Source organism: Echinops telfairi, unplaced genomic scaffold (genome assembly GCF_000313985.2).
Source record: "Echinops telfairi isolate 266 unplaced genomic scaffold, ASM31398v2 ScPeMD7_7;HRSCAF=31, whole genome shotgun sequence".
NCBI classification, from domain to species: Eukaryota; Metazoa; Chordata; class Mammalia; order Afrosoricida; family Tenrecidae; genus Echinops; species Echinops telfairi.
This window is the reverse complement of record NW_022103904.1, coordinates 22,008,540-22,022,276: the sequence shown is the minus strand read 5'-3', so window position 1 is coordinate 22,022,276 and position 13,737 is coordinate 22,008,540.

Genomic DNA, 13,737 nt, shown 5'->3' with positions numbered 1-13,737 from the left:
GTCTGTGGTCTTAAAAGCTTTCAGTCAGCCATCAAAGGCACGACATTCGGTCTCTATGGCAGTTAGACTTTATGTCAGCCTGATGGTACCTGTGTGGAGGTAGGGGTGGGGCCCAGCTTGTCAAAGAAGTGGTAGCCTGATGACCCATCCAGGGGACGTGTGGCCTTTTGTATAAGACTGATAACTGCTCCTCCCTTGCCCTTTCCTTTCATCCTTCCTAGAACTGTGTGTCTCTCCCCAGTGGTGGCCCCATGTGGGTCGCCCAATCCTGAGAGCTGTCCAACCACCTACCTTGGATCCATGAGATCCACCTACCTCTGCAGCCACTGGCCGGTGATCTTCCTATTTCCCACTTGACCGTTCTGTGGTGTCATCCACCTTCCCGTTTCATGAGCCAAAGAAGGCCCCAGCTTGCATCAGACGAATGGACTTGAGTTGGACTGGGCTGGGATGCTTTCCTGACATACAGCTCTTTCTTATCTTTAGGTGAGTGCCACTGGCTTGTTGCTCTAAACCATCTGCCTCAGCAGTCTCTTTTTACCTGGAGCACCGAGGAAGAAGGAGAGACAGGAATAGAAGGAGGAAAAGGGTGTGTGGCTCTTGTCTTCATGAACAACTGCCTTCTTTGTCAGGAGACCAGAAGCACTGGATGATGCCCTGACACCATTGCTGAATATTTTGATCAAAGAATCCATAGAAGACTATTGATCAAGTATGTGGGGGGCAGAGTGGAGAATAAAGAAAAGAATTTAAAATCCTTCTGACCTTCAGACTATCTATCTGTCTAAGTATATAGGACTATATCAAAAAAGTATTGCTACAAAATCGTAGAACCCCTTATTAAATGCAGATATCAAAAGGCAAAGTGATTGTTCCTTAACCTAGTCTCCATCGAGGTCTACAATCTGAAGGCAGTGTTTCCATCTTGCCAAGCCTTCCTCCAAACAGGTCTGCATTCTTCTCGTTGCACTCCCTTAAGATAATAGTTGGGACACCTTCAAGGGACTCAAATTGTACTCCTTTGAAATGTTCTTTGAGTTTGGGGAATAAACGAAGTCTGAAAGGACAAGACTCGGGCTAGACGGTGGATGGGCTAGGGGTTCCCAGTGACGTTCTCATAGAAAAGTCCTTGCTACCTGAAAAAGGTGAGCAGGAGCACTTTCACCCGGGCTGAGGAGCCCAACTTCCCTGACCTTTTTCTCAGCCTTTCTTCACATTTCTTTATAATAAGTGCCCCTGATTGTCGTGTCTTTCAGAGAAATCTATCACGATGACTGTGGAAACCATGCTCCTCCAAAACAAACAAACAGAAAAAGAAAAGAAACCAGTTGCTAGAACCTTCTGAATGAACCTCGCTGAGTGGGCGCAGCAGGTGCCCTCTGAAGCAACTGTCTGGTTGGGGCTTTTTTTTCAATTTTTTAAAACATGCTTCAGATGAACAGATCTTGTCTGCGGTCATCCACTGATTGCAAAGACATGTGTAAGCATGTTTTGTTGGAAGAAAACCAACTTATTAACTGGAAGCCTAGTAGCAATACTTTTTTAGTTTGCCCTTGTGTGTGATTGAGTGAGTGTGTGTGTGTGTGTGTGTGTGTGTGTGTGTGTGTCACTGGTTCTGTTTCTAAAGAGAACCCTAACAGAGAAGGACTCTGCTGGTTTCTAGACCCAACCTCTGTGCTTGCTACTCGCCTTTGTTCCCTGCAAGGAGCCCTGATGGGGCCGTGCATGCGGTGAGCATTCGATGGCTCGTCACAAGGTAAGTAGCTTGAACCCATCCATCGCTTCGCAGAAAAAAGACAAGCCCAACCCTTCTGCCATAAAGAGATGCCGTCTCGGAAACCCTAAAAAGGCAGTTCCACTCTGTCCTCTAGGGTCCCTATAGGTGTGCTAAGGACTGGATCAATTCAATGGCAGGGGGTTTGTTCTCTGCGTCTTTCCAGGATGAGCTAATTAAGTGGAAATGCCATCAGAGCCACAGGGTTGGCTGGCTGCATACACAGCTGCCCGCTCTGGTCAGTGCCTGTCATGCAGATAGCGGCTACAACATTCCCTCTGACCACCATTCCAGCCTTTGCCTCTTTTCAAGCCTAGCCAACCTCATGTCACCAAATCTTCTTTCTCCTGAGGAAACAAAGCCATCAACCATGAGCTCCCTCAGTAGGCTTCTCTGTCTGCCTGTCCCCCCTCCTCTCCTCCTCCCTCAAGAGGAACCCTCCGCCTCCCATGTCTCCACAGAGTCCTGGCTTCCAAGAGCTTCCTCTCCATGATTCCTTTCTTTTTTTTCTCTAGTGTTAAACCCAAGCCTTTATTTCCCATCTCCTCAGACCTCTTCCTCCCTCCACACTAGCATTTACATCACGGCAGCAGGCTCTCAGCCTCTGACCCCCAAATCCATACCAATCCAACCATTTGCTGCCTCTGCCTCTTTGCCTGGGATGAGCCCAGCTACAGAAAAATCAAACAATTGTGTGGATCAGCATCCCTACATGTTATTCTTCACAACTTTGTGCCCATCATCTCTAAGCAACTAAATGGTCTCTCCAATCCTAGGTAATTTCCACTCCTTTCTTTCCCATCCACAGCTGAAGTACGCATGGCTTGTTAGAACTCTTCAGGTTTTCTTCCTGCCAGTAGAACGTTGTTGCTGTCCTTGTCGAGAATAGGTGCTGTAGACTCAGGTCCACCTCATAGTGCACCTATGGACAACCCGACAAAACTCGGCCTGGTCCTGCGCCATCCCCACAATTGCTCGTCGTATGTTTAAACCCACCAATGCAGGCATGGTATCGAGCGTTTTGTCAAAGGTCTTCTTATTGTTCACTGCCCCGCTACTTTAAGTCATCATAGAATCAATAGCCATGGATTGGGTTTGGTTTGGGTCCCTGGAGCTGAACTAGACAAAGAAGTATTTCCCACCAGAGTCTTGCCCTGAATTCATACTTTCAGACTACCAGATGGTAAGAAAATACATTTCTGTTCTTTAAAACTACCCTTTCATGCTGTTGTGTCACAGCAGCCCTTGGCAACTACAGCAACCCTAGAAGGTAAAAAGTACTGCAGGTGGGTTTAGTTGTTGTTGTTTCTCAATGGAAAAGGTTATTTTCTCATCTATTGGGGATTTTTGCAGCTCAAGTGAGTTATGTGGTAAGGGTATAAAAGCACTGATGAGCTTCACAAAAATAAAAAGTAACATCTTATGTTATGTTACTATGTTACAGAGGTATTTCGATCACTTTCCCAAAGTCTGATGTTCTAAATTTCCCAAAGCCCGGTGTTCGGTGTTCGGTTCTCACTCTTCTTTGCAAGCCAGATGCTGCGGGGCTGACCCTCCGCCGGACACGCCTTCTCAAAGAAGGGGCCTCATTGAAATGAGTCATCTGGGGAAGCATGACTCTTGTCCCAAGACTGGTGACGAGTTAGGCTCATTCCGTTTCCCAAGCAGAAAGAAAGAAACTCTTCCAAAAACTGTAGGGACGCCATCTAACATCGGAGAAGACACAGGGGCGCCCCTCCCTTCCAGAATGAGATGCACTGGTTGTCCTCATGGGATGAGAAGCACATTCCTCTGCTTCAGTAAGAGCTCTGAGTGAAGTGTCTCTTTAGCCATAACAATAACTTCAGTGGTGATTTGAAACAGCAGAGACCAAAGGGAACTCCAGGGCCAGCTTTGGCTTTGGACTTCATTAAATAGTTCTGATTGCTTTTCCCAGTGCTTAAGTAGATAATAATATTGCCAATAAATACAGGCAGTGTGTCTTCTGCCAAGAACTGGATTAGCGTGTGTATTAATAAAGTAGAAAATTATCTTTAGGAAAGGGATTTTATACTGCACATAAAATGAGAGTACACTGAGTGGGGAGAAGTGGGCCTCAAGCCAGAAGGAATCTAAAGATGAGTACAAGGACATGATGGAGAAGAAGGAGCTAATGGCAGATGAACTTCACCATGCCAAAACAAGGGTGCCAGAATGATGACCAAGTGGCTGAGGATGCCAACCTCCACTCTTGGGGGTGTTTAGGGTTGAATCATATCCACCGACAAGATGTGTGATAAATCCTAAACTCTGCCTGTGGTTCTAATGGTGTTTAGGAATGTGTTGTCTTTGTTATGGTGATGAGGCACCAGCAGTGGAGAATGTGTCTTGAGGCAATCGCCTTTGAGATATAAAAGAGATTCAACAAGCAAATTGGTGAACAGAGATGGGGGAAGAGAGATGCCAAGACCCGTGGAGACCTCCAGAGAACTAAAAAACAGAAGAAGAGACAAAGGCCTTCCTCCAGAGCTGGCAAGGAGAGGAAGCCCTGCCCTGGAGCTGACACCTGAATTTGGACTGTAAGCCTCCTCATTGATGAAAAACTTCATTTCTGTTCGCTTGTGGCGTTTCCATTAGAGCAGCACTAGATAATTAAGCCAAGTGTCCAGGCATTGCTGGGTGAGGGCAGAGGCATGAAATTAAGACCTATCAGAACATCCTTGAAATGGTCTGAATAAAAATGAAAAAAAATCTGATACAGCAACCTCTTTCCACTATCATTGACCTCAGGTCAATCTCATTACCTGTCAGTCTGATCACATCTCCACCATCTGGCCGTTGTACGGTGGTGGCTTGCTTACTGCTACGATGCTGGTGGCTCTGCCACCAGTACTTCAAATACCAGCAAGGTGAACATGCCGGACAGGTTCCATCAGAGCTTCCAGACTTAAGACAAACTAGAAAGGGAGGCCTGACAATCGACTGCCAAACTCGAACCAAGGAAATCCTTGGGCATCACAACAGAACATGGTCCAATGCACTTGCATTCAACCTATCATTAGGAGAGATCCCTCGTCGTCGTAGGAGGACTCCACGTTTAGTGAGGGAGGTACCAGCGAGGGGGGTGAGAGTGTCTCCGGGAAGGAACTAGCATTGCAGCTATACCACTGAATCCTACGTGGGCGATTGTGAAAACAAGGCAGAGCCAGGCAACATGTTGTTCTGTGGTACCCTAAGGTCGTTCGCCATGCATCTGCCTCAACAGCAACTGTGTCTGCCAATCGTATTTAACAATGCAAATAAAGATCTAGATTTGAGTTTGTGTGTCTAACTTCTTGACCTTTCAAATTCCGATCATCGTCTATGTCTGAGGAGAGACACCCCATCAGTCAGACACTGGGGGAGTGTCCTCTTAGCAAGATCTGACCGAGCTCCTCAGGCCCTTGCTTTTGGAAGGCATTCTTCCTTTGACGTCTTGGACAGATCATGCACTGGTTGTCCTCCGACCTAACTGGCCTCTCTTCTGATACCCTTACCCTCCTCCTGACCTCTACCTGTTGGGGACAAACAGTCCCCTGCCCTGAGTCCTCTTCTCCATCAGGGTTGTGAGTGACTCACAAGTAGACGTCAGTCCCAGGACTTGAAATACCAGCCTCCACCATGTCTTCTGGGACTGTTGCAATCCCAGCTCCCACTCTCGTTCTCGCCGTTTCCATTCTTCAACAGCCTCGGGAGTGCTCCTTTTAGAACTACCTACATGGGAGCAAACTTTTAGCAGCAACTAGAAAGTTTCGATGACAAATTTAGGTGGCAATGAGTTTATTCTAATGGGGAAAGAACAATTTGGAGAAGGAGGGTAAACGGGTAAAAACAATTGCATGACTTGAACAGCTGTAATCAGTGTCAAGGAATTGTTGGACTGGTGTATGTTCCATTGCATATGTTTTTAGCAATAACCAAAAATAAATAAGTTTTTAGAATATTCATCTTAAAGCATAAGTCAGATTTCAACCAACATTTTTAATCCATATAAAAAACAATTTCTACAAACTTGATTTAGAAAGAAAGGAAAACCAAATGAAATTGTATCACTTGCGCATTAAAACTCAACAATAGATCCCATTAGAAAAATCAAAATTCCTTACCATGGTCTCCAGGACCCCCGATCCTCAGATCCCTGGCTACCTCTGTGACTTTATCTCCCACTACTCTTGCACTCCACTTAAGTCATAAGGGCCTTTCTCACATTTCTCAACCACGCCAAACTTGCTCATGAAAATTATGGATAATATTACAAAGAATGGGAATTCCAAAACATTTCATTGTATTCATGTAGAATCTATAAATAAATCAATGTGCAGCTGTTCAGAGAGAAAAAGGAGACACTGCATGGTTTAAAATCAGGAAATCTGTGTAACAGGGATGTACCAATCTGTACGTTGAATAAATGTGATAGGTAGGTTTATTGTGTCAACCTGGCCAATGGGAACATGTGTGATTAATAAGGTCACAGTTTGATTGAAGGGCAAAATGATAAATGGCTTGGCAAGCCCCATTCTTCTCTCTCTTGCACTCTGGTGATTGGTCCAGGTGCAGCTGCTTTAACTGGACTCTCCCCGCCACCCCCTCCCACCCTGCCCCCGCCGTTCACTCTTAATCCTCGCAAATTGACAACAGATTATGTAACTATCATAGTAAATTATCCAAGAAACTAGGTTATATGAAGAAGAACATTGCATGAGGATTGGCAGAAGATTCATTAACAACCTGTGATATGCAAATGACACAACCTTCGTGATTGAAATTGAAGAGGAGTTGAAGTATTTACTGACGAAGATCAAAGACTACAGCCTTCAATATGGATTATATCTAAGCAGAAAGAAGAAGGGGGGAAAGCTTCAGAACTGGAACAATAAGCAACGTCATGGAAAAGGGAGAAAAGACTGACACTTTCTAGGATTTTATTTTACTTGGATCCACACGCAATGTTCATGTAAGTAGCTATCAAGAAAGTAAATAACTTACGGTATAGGGAAAACCTCTGTGGAAGGTCTTTTTAAAGTGTTGAAGAGTAAAGATTTCACTTTGAAGACTAAGGTATGCCTGACCCAAGCCATGGTATTTTCAATCACCTCTTACGCTTTTGAAAGATGAACAAGGCATAAGGAAGGCCTAAGAAGAATCACTTAATGCAATGAATGATGGTGTTGTTGAAGAGTATTAAATAAACCAGAAAAACAACAAATTTGTCTTGGAAGAGGAACAACCAGAATGCTGCTTAGTAGCCAGGATTGTGAGACTTCAGACATGCTATCAGAAAGGGGCATCATGCTTGGTAAAGTAGAGGAACAGTTTAAAAAACAAAAAAAGGAAGATCCTAACTGAGATGGATTGACCCAGTAATCTCAAAGCCGGGCTTACACTTCAGAACAATTGTGAGACGGCGCAGGGCCAGGCAGCATTCTGCTGGGCACGCTGTAACTAGACGTCAGAACTGCCTTGTCCAGCGGCCTTCCTTCTATCTAAGATAATGTTCCCTCCTTCGCCTATTCCCTTTCTTTTTGGTCTGATTTAATTTTGTGTGTGTGTGCCCTATCATAATATCATATACTTATTTATTTGTGAGTTTGATGTCTGCCTTCTCCACTAGAATGCATGAACATAATATTGTCCATATTTTAAAAGTAAAGAGTTACAGTCTCAGATATGCCAAGGGGCAGTTCTACTCTGTCCTACAGGGTCACTGCGAGTCTGCATTGACTCAGTGGCAGTGAGTGAGTGAGTGAGAGAGTGAGTGAGTGAGAGAGCGAGTGAGAGAGTGAGTGAGCGAGCGAGAGAGTGAGTGAGTGAGTGAGTGAGAGAGTGAGTGAGTGAGTGAGTGAGTGAGTGAGTGTGAGTGAGAGAGAGAGAGTGAGTGAGTGAATGAGTGAGCGAGCGAACGAGCGACCATACCATGGGTGGCAGAACTTGTGGCGATAGAAGGAAGCCCCTCGATGAGGTTAAGTGACACAATGGTTGCAACCATGGGCTCGCGCATAACAACAATTGCGAGGGTGCACAGTATCAGACGGTGTTTTGTTCGGTTGTCATAGGGAAACTACAATCCAAATGAACTTGACAGCATCTAACAAGAAGTGGGTTATACAGAAAAGTTAGCAGTTCGAAACCACCAGCTGTTCCGGGAGAGAAAGTTGAGGGTTTCTACTCCTGTAGAGAGTTAGTCTTGGAAACTCACAGTCGTTCTACCTTGTCCTACAGGGTCGCTGTCAGTGGGAATGAACTCGATGGCAGTAACAACACTCATGGCACAATACTATTAACCTCAAGGTTGGTGGTTTGAACCCCTCCAGTGACGCCATGAATTCCATCAAGGTGATAGCCCCTAAATCCCACGGAGCCCTTCTTGTCTAACACATGGGATTGCCATGCGCTGGAATTGACGTGACACCCACAGGTTTAAATTTTGGGCTTATCATACTACGTACATTCTTGGGGGGATTGGGGCAAATTTTGGTGTTCTTTTTTGATTCAGGATTAAATTGTTGAGATTTTTCTATTCAGATTATTGGATTTAATCTATCCCATTGCTGTCTCCAGTGAATGACTCTATCTCATGTCCTTACCTGTTTCTCTGTTGAAACACGGGGCACGCCAGCTGGCTTCAGGAACCCCTTCTCCGCCCCATCTTCAAGACAGCAGGAGGGCTGGATGTCACCACAAGTTGAGTTTCCCGAAAAGCCCATTGTGGCGTCTAGCTTCCCGTGTGAGAAGTGTGTCAGGAGCATGCTCGTAGGATTGACACCAGTGGAAGAGATGGAAGGAAATAAGATGAGCAGATGGGAAAATTGAGCTGTGGTGCAGTCTCAGGAAAGTCTCAACACTACCCCCCCCCAGAGGACCCTAAAACTTGGATGGCCTTTCAGAGTGGGCCAAAGTAGAGTTGAGGGACCAGACCTTCCTGCACACACATCTAACAGTCATGGAGCATAGACTAGCCCAGGTGGGGAACATGAACTTTGGAAAAGTGATTCTGTAGTAATGTCACTTCCCAGAGAGGACTCACCACTGGCAGCATGTCTGGCAGCTGAGGGTTCAGTTCTTTGGTTGTCTATTCCTTAATATTTTATTGCAGTTTTTTTCGGTGAAAGTTGGCACTGAAAACTAGGATCCCATTTGGCAAGTTTCTATACAAATCACTCAATAAGATTACTGGCCTCCCCCCACAAAATATGCCGGCATTCTCTTTGCTAGCATTCTGGTTGTTCTGTTGCCTGAGTTCTAGTTTCCTTGCTCCTCTATCTTCTTTCTGATCTTTGTGATACAGTAATTTTGACCTTCTGGTTTCATAGAGATGGATTTTGAATGGTGCACTGAGCTTATGGTATTTTGTGTGCCAATCTGTTATTTCATTAAAACATGACTTCATGACGTAGTTCCAGGTCAAGGTTTAAAGAGAATCTTAGGACAAAAATCTGAGGGAGTCCTCTAGCCTCAGTTCATCCAGTAAGTCTGGACTTGGTAAGAATTTGAGTTTTATTCCATATTTTTCTCCCATTTTCTAATGGTCCCTGTATTATAGCCCTGGCCAATAGTGGTAGTAATGGTCTATAGTGGTAATAGACATCATCTAGTCAGTCAATAGTGGGATCCAGGGACTGTCTACTTCCTCTGTCAGTCCTTTAGTCTTTTATGTTTCTCTCACTTTATTGTGATCTGGCTGACAGTTTACAGAGCAAACTGGTTCGGTATTTGGCAGTGTGTTCACATTTTATTCGTGACATTGAGTGCACGCCCCACAATGTAGCAGCAGTCTCCCACTTCCTCCCTGTGCGTACCATCTCCATCAGTTCTTTTTTCCCTCCCTCTTGCCTTCTGAGCTTTCTTCCTGGGCAAACCCAGCCCATTGGAGCTCTTATGGATGATTCTTCTAAGGATTCTCTCTGGCGTTGCTATCCACCATTTAGGACTATCATTTGGCTGCAAGTTGAGCTGTGGGGGTGAGATAGTTTATTGTGCCAGCCTGGCTGATAAACATAAGTGGGATTAACTGAAGGGCAGAGAGATAAACGGCTTGGTGAGCCTCGCGCCTTTCTTGTCTCTTGCTCTGTGATCATTGGGCCAGTGTGCGGCTGCCTTGCTTGTTCTGTGCCTCAATTTAAAGGCTACACTACCTGTGGAATGCCTAGCCTGTGAACTGTGTCGTTGTAAGTTGAGGTCCCTTTAAGACATCTCTGGAGTGGGGGACTGGCGGTTGGTGACCTGCCTTGTGATTGGCTGCTATGCTGACATAGCCTAGCTCTCTCTACAAATAGAGGAAGATCTGGCAGCAGACTAGACTTGAAGGACTGCTAGTCTCTCACAACGCTCTCACGGACGTGAGTTGCACTGAGCCATTTGTAGTGCTTTATAATTTAGCTGTTTATTTCTTGTATTATATATTTATCTGTATATGATTTAACAGTTCATTTCTTGTTACATATCTAATTATCTCTATAAATAGATATATTAAATTATCAGCAATTTGGTTTTATCTCTCTAGAGAACCCTGTCTAACACAGGTGGTGAATTCAGTTCCACATTTGAAGGGTGTCTAAGGGCTATTGTCTTGGGGCATTCCAAAAAGTCTGTATTAGTAAATGAGATCCCCACTTGACAGCTTTTATACAAATTGTTCAGTGATGTTATTTTTCATGTCATCGCAACATTCTTTTTCATTTCATTCTAGTCATTTCATGTTCCTTTATCCTCTTATCTTCTTATCTTTTCTTTAGAGTAATTGTTACCCTTTTGGTTTCATCTGGATGATTTTTTGATGGAGTTAACCATCAAATGGAGTCCCTAGGGGCTGCAAATGGATAATATGCTCACTGGAAGGTTGATATTGCAAGATCACCTAGAAGTGGCTCCAAAGAAAAGCGTTGGCCATCTCTTTATAAAAGGTTGGACTCATCCAAAACCGTATAGAGCTCACTTCTACTTTGATGACCAAGAGGTTGTCCTGATTCAGAATCTACTCCATGAAAATTCATTTTGTGTTGTTGTTGTTGCTGCTTGTTTGTTTGGGTGCACCATGTAAGGTGTCTTTCCAAGAAATATAATGACATGCAAAAATGGCACATTATAAACCATGGAAAACAAGATACCAAATCATGCTGTGTAACTCTGTCCTTGGATTTGTTTATGCTCACAATGTATATACAAAGGAAATCAGGTTACAAAATACAATAGTATAATCCCATGTTAAAGTGTGCATATAAAAAACGGAAAGTCTAGTCATTAAGCTACTAACATAATTTCTGGGTTTGTGGAATTAGAGGAGATTCATCATTATTCTACTAAATATAATCCATATTTTAAGACACTATAAGACAAAGCCGAACCACTCCATGGGGATCCCAAAGTGGTCAGTCTTTATGGAAAAGATTGCTACATTGTCCTCCCATGGAATAGTGGATGGATTTGAACCATCAACCTGGGTTAGTACCAGGACTTCTCCTCCCTTGTCCAGAATCCCTCCATTGGAGGTTATTCTATTGCTTTTGAACCCACAACAGGCTCGGGTAGTCTCTTTCTTGGCATTCTGTTCTCTTCTATCCCCACTCTCGTCTCCACCGGCTGGGTATCTTCTTTGACTGAAGTCTATCTCTAGACCTTTGCATCTCAAACCTCCCTGATAATGGCTGCTGTCTTTTCCACTTAAATTGAATTTGAATGCTTGGCCTGGACCTCTGGAATGTTATCCCACATTTCCAATTCTGCTCATTTTATCCATTTATGGCCTAGAAAAGCAAGAACTCAGTGTACCAATCACAGAGGCTCAAAGCAACCCATTCTTTAACGGAAGAGATTTTTCACAAAGGCAGCCCACCAAAGTGAAATCCTTAGGGTCTGTCTGGTTTGCCTAGACTTGCCTGGCTGTAGCACTAAATGTTCCACATCCCAATAAACCCCTTTGTCCCGGGGAAATTAGGACAGTTGGCCTCCCTGGAGATGATCCAGAGTCCTTTGGCATTGACTTGGGACCTTGTTTCTAGTGTTCAGAGGATTTATTGATTAATTAGACAAAGACCTGGGTATTGAGAATTTGGAAAAACAAAACAATTTTATCTCAGGGGTAAAATTCTATTACCAAAAGGAGACATTACATATTGTGAAAAGCAAAGAGGTCATTTCGCTCAGTCAGCAATTTTGACTTCACAGTTTCCTAGCATCAAAGAACTTCTCGAAGCTCGTTCTATTGACGGTAGGACAAGTGCCCACTTTCTCACACTGGATCCTCTAATGAGGCTTAAATTGATTGTTTGTCTTCTATTTTAATATCAGAAATATCTGTGTTTCCCATGGGTAGCAGCCTTTGATTTTTTATTTCTTTATTTTTTTGTGGACACTATAAATTCATTAACTTATTCTGTTTTTCTTTTAACATTGGTTATGAAAGAGCCAACAGCCCCAATTGCAGTTAATCCCCAAGCAAAACACACAAGATAAACAGAACTATTCTAGGCATGAACCCCGTCTAGAATTTTGCTTTCTTTTTCCTTTGTCTTATTTTCTCTTCCAATTTTGTGCACTGAAGTTGCATTAAGTGCATTCATTCATTCTGAAAATGCTTGCTGACAATGTACCATTTTAGGGACTAGGACTAAAACAATGAACAAAACCACCCTTGCTCTCGTGATGCTGACGTTGGAGAGCACAAAGACAGCCCTCCTGTCAACAAATACGAGGAGCCATGGTGAAGAGAGACGCGGTAATGAGTGAGTCCTTACGATGGTGGATAGGGAGCTTTGGAAAGCCTCTCAGATACGGTGACATTTGAACAAAGGTTAAAAAAAAAAATTTTTTTTAAAGGAACGACTGAGTTGCTGGGCTAACCAGCAAGTGCAATGATCCTGAGACCGGACACTGTCCGCGTGCGCCTGAGCCAGCTAAACGTTCAGATGGGCTGCAGGGAAGTAAGGAAGAAGATTGGGATGACGCCGAGGTCAGTGAGGTGGAGGAGCCAGGTCAGAGGGATCTTCTAGACCCTAGCTAGAACGCTGATGTTATTCTGGCTGAGGTGGGAGTCGTCAGAGAGTGTTGAGCATGGAATTCCACGATCCAACACATGCTAGAGGAGGAATCATTCTGGCTGCTGGTGTGTGGCGGCTAAGCCGGGAGGATAGAAACAAGATCTACTGCAATGTCTGGAAGCAGCATGTGGGATAGCAGCAGTGGAAGCTGTGATCAGCAATCAGATCCTGGGCACATTTTGAAGATAAGACCAAAAAGAAATGCTAAGGTATTGGATGTAGACTAGGAGGAAAAGAGAGGAGAGGAGGGCAACTCTAAGCAACTGGACATGGCATTGAGACAAGGTATCTTGCATAGCTCAATGGCTCTGAACCCTGGCTGCCCACTGAAATTACCTGGTGAGCTTTTCAATCCCTACCAGTACCTGGTGCTAACCCTCAGAGACGCTGGTTTCATTGGCCTGTGTTAGAGTCCGGCACTGGTGGTTTGTGAAATCTCCCTTGGGGAAGAGAACCATTGAAAGGGCTCAGTCAATGCTAGTGATGCCATCCCTACTCATAGCCAAAGGGCAACACACCAGGAAGCCCTGGCCAGGAGAGTCAGAGTCTCATGAACCCAGATCCCATCTGGTAAATGAATCAGGTTTGGAATCAGACTCCCTCAGTTCAAATCACTACTTTGGGCAAGTTATTTAAGTCTTAGTTTCTTCAAATGCAAAACAAGACTAATTGAAACAACTCTCTAGGGCTTTAATGAGGGTCAGTGGTGACGAATATAAAGTACCTAGCACAGAGGGGCCATCCCCAATCCCAACTACCTGGACATATACCCCTCCCCCCAGAAGAATTTAATTCAGAGGACAGCACTGAAACTGCAGCTCAGGGAGAGGGACAGGTCTAATCAGAGCACATGGGAACAAATGAAGGGGGAGGAAGAGAGAGTGGAGCACATCCTGGCCCACCAAGCCTTGA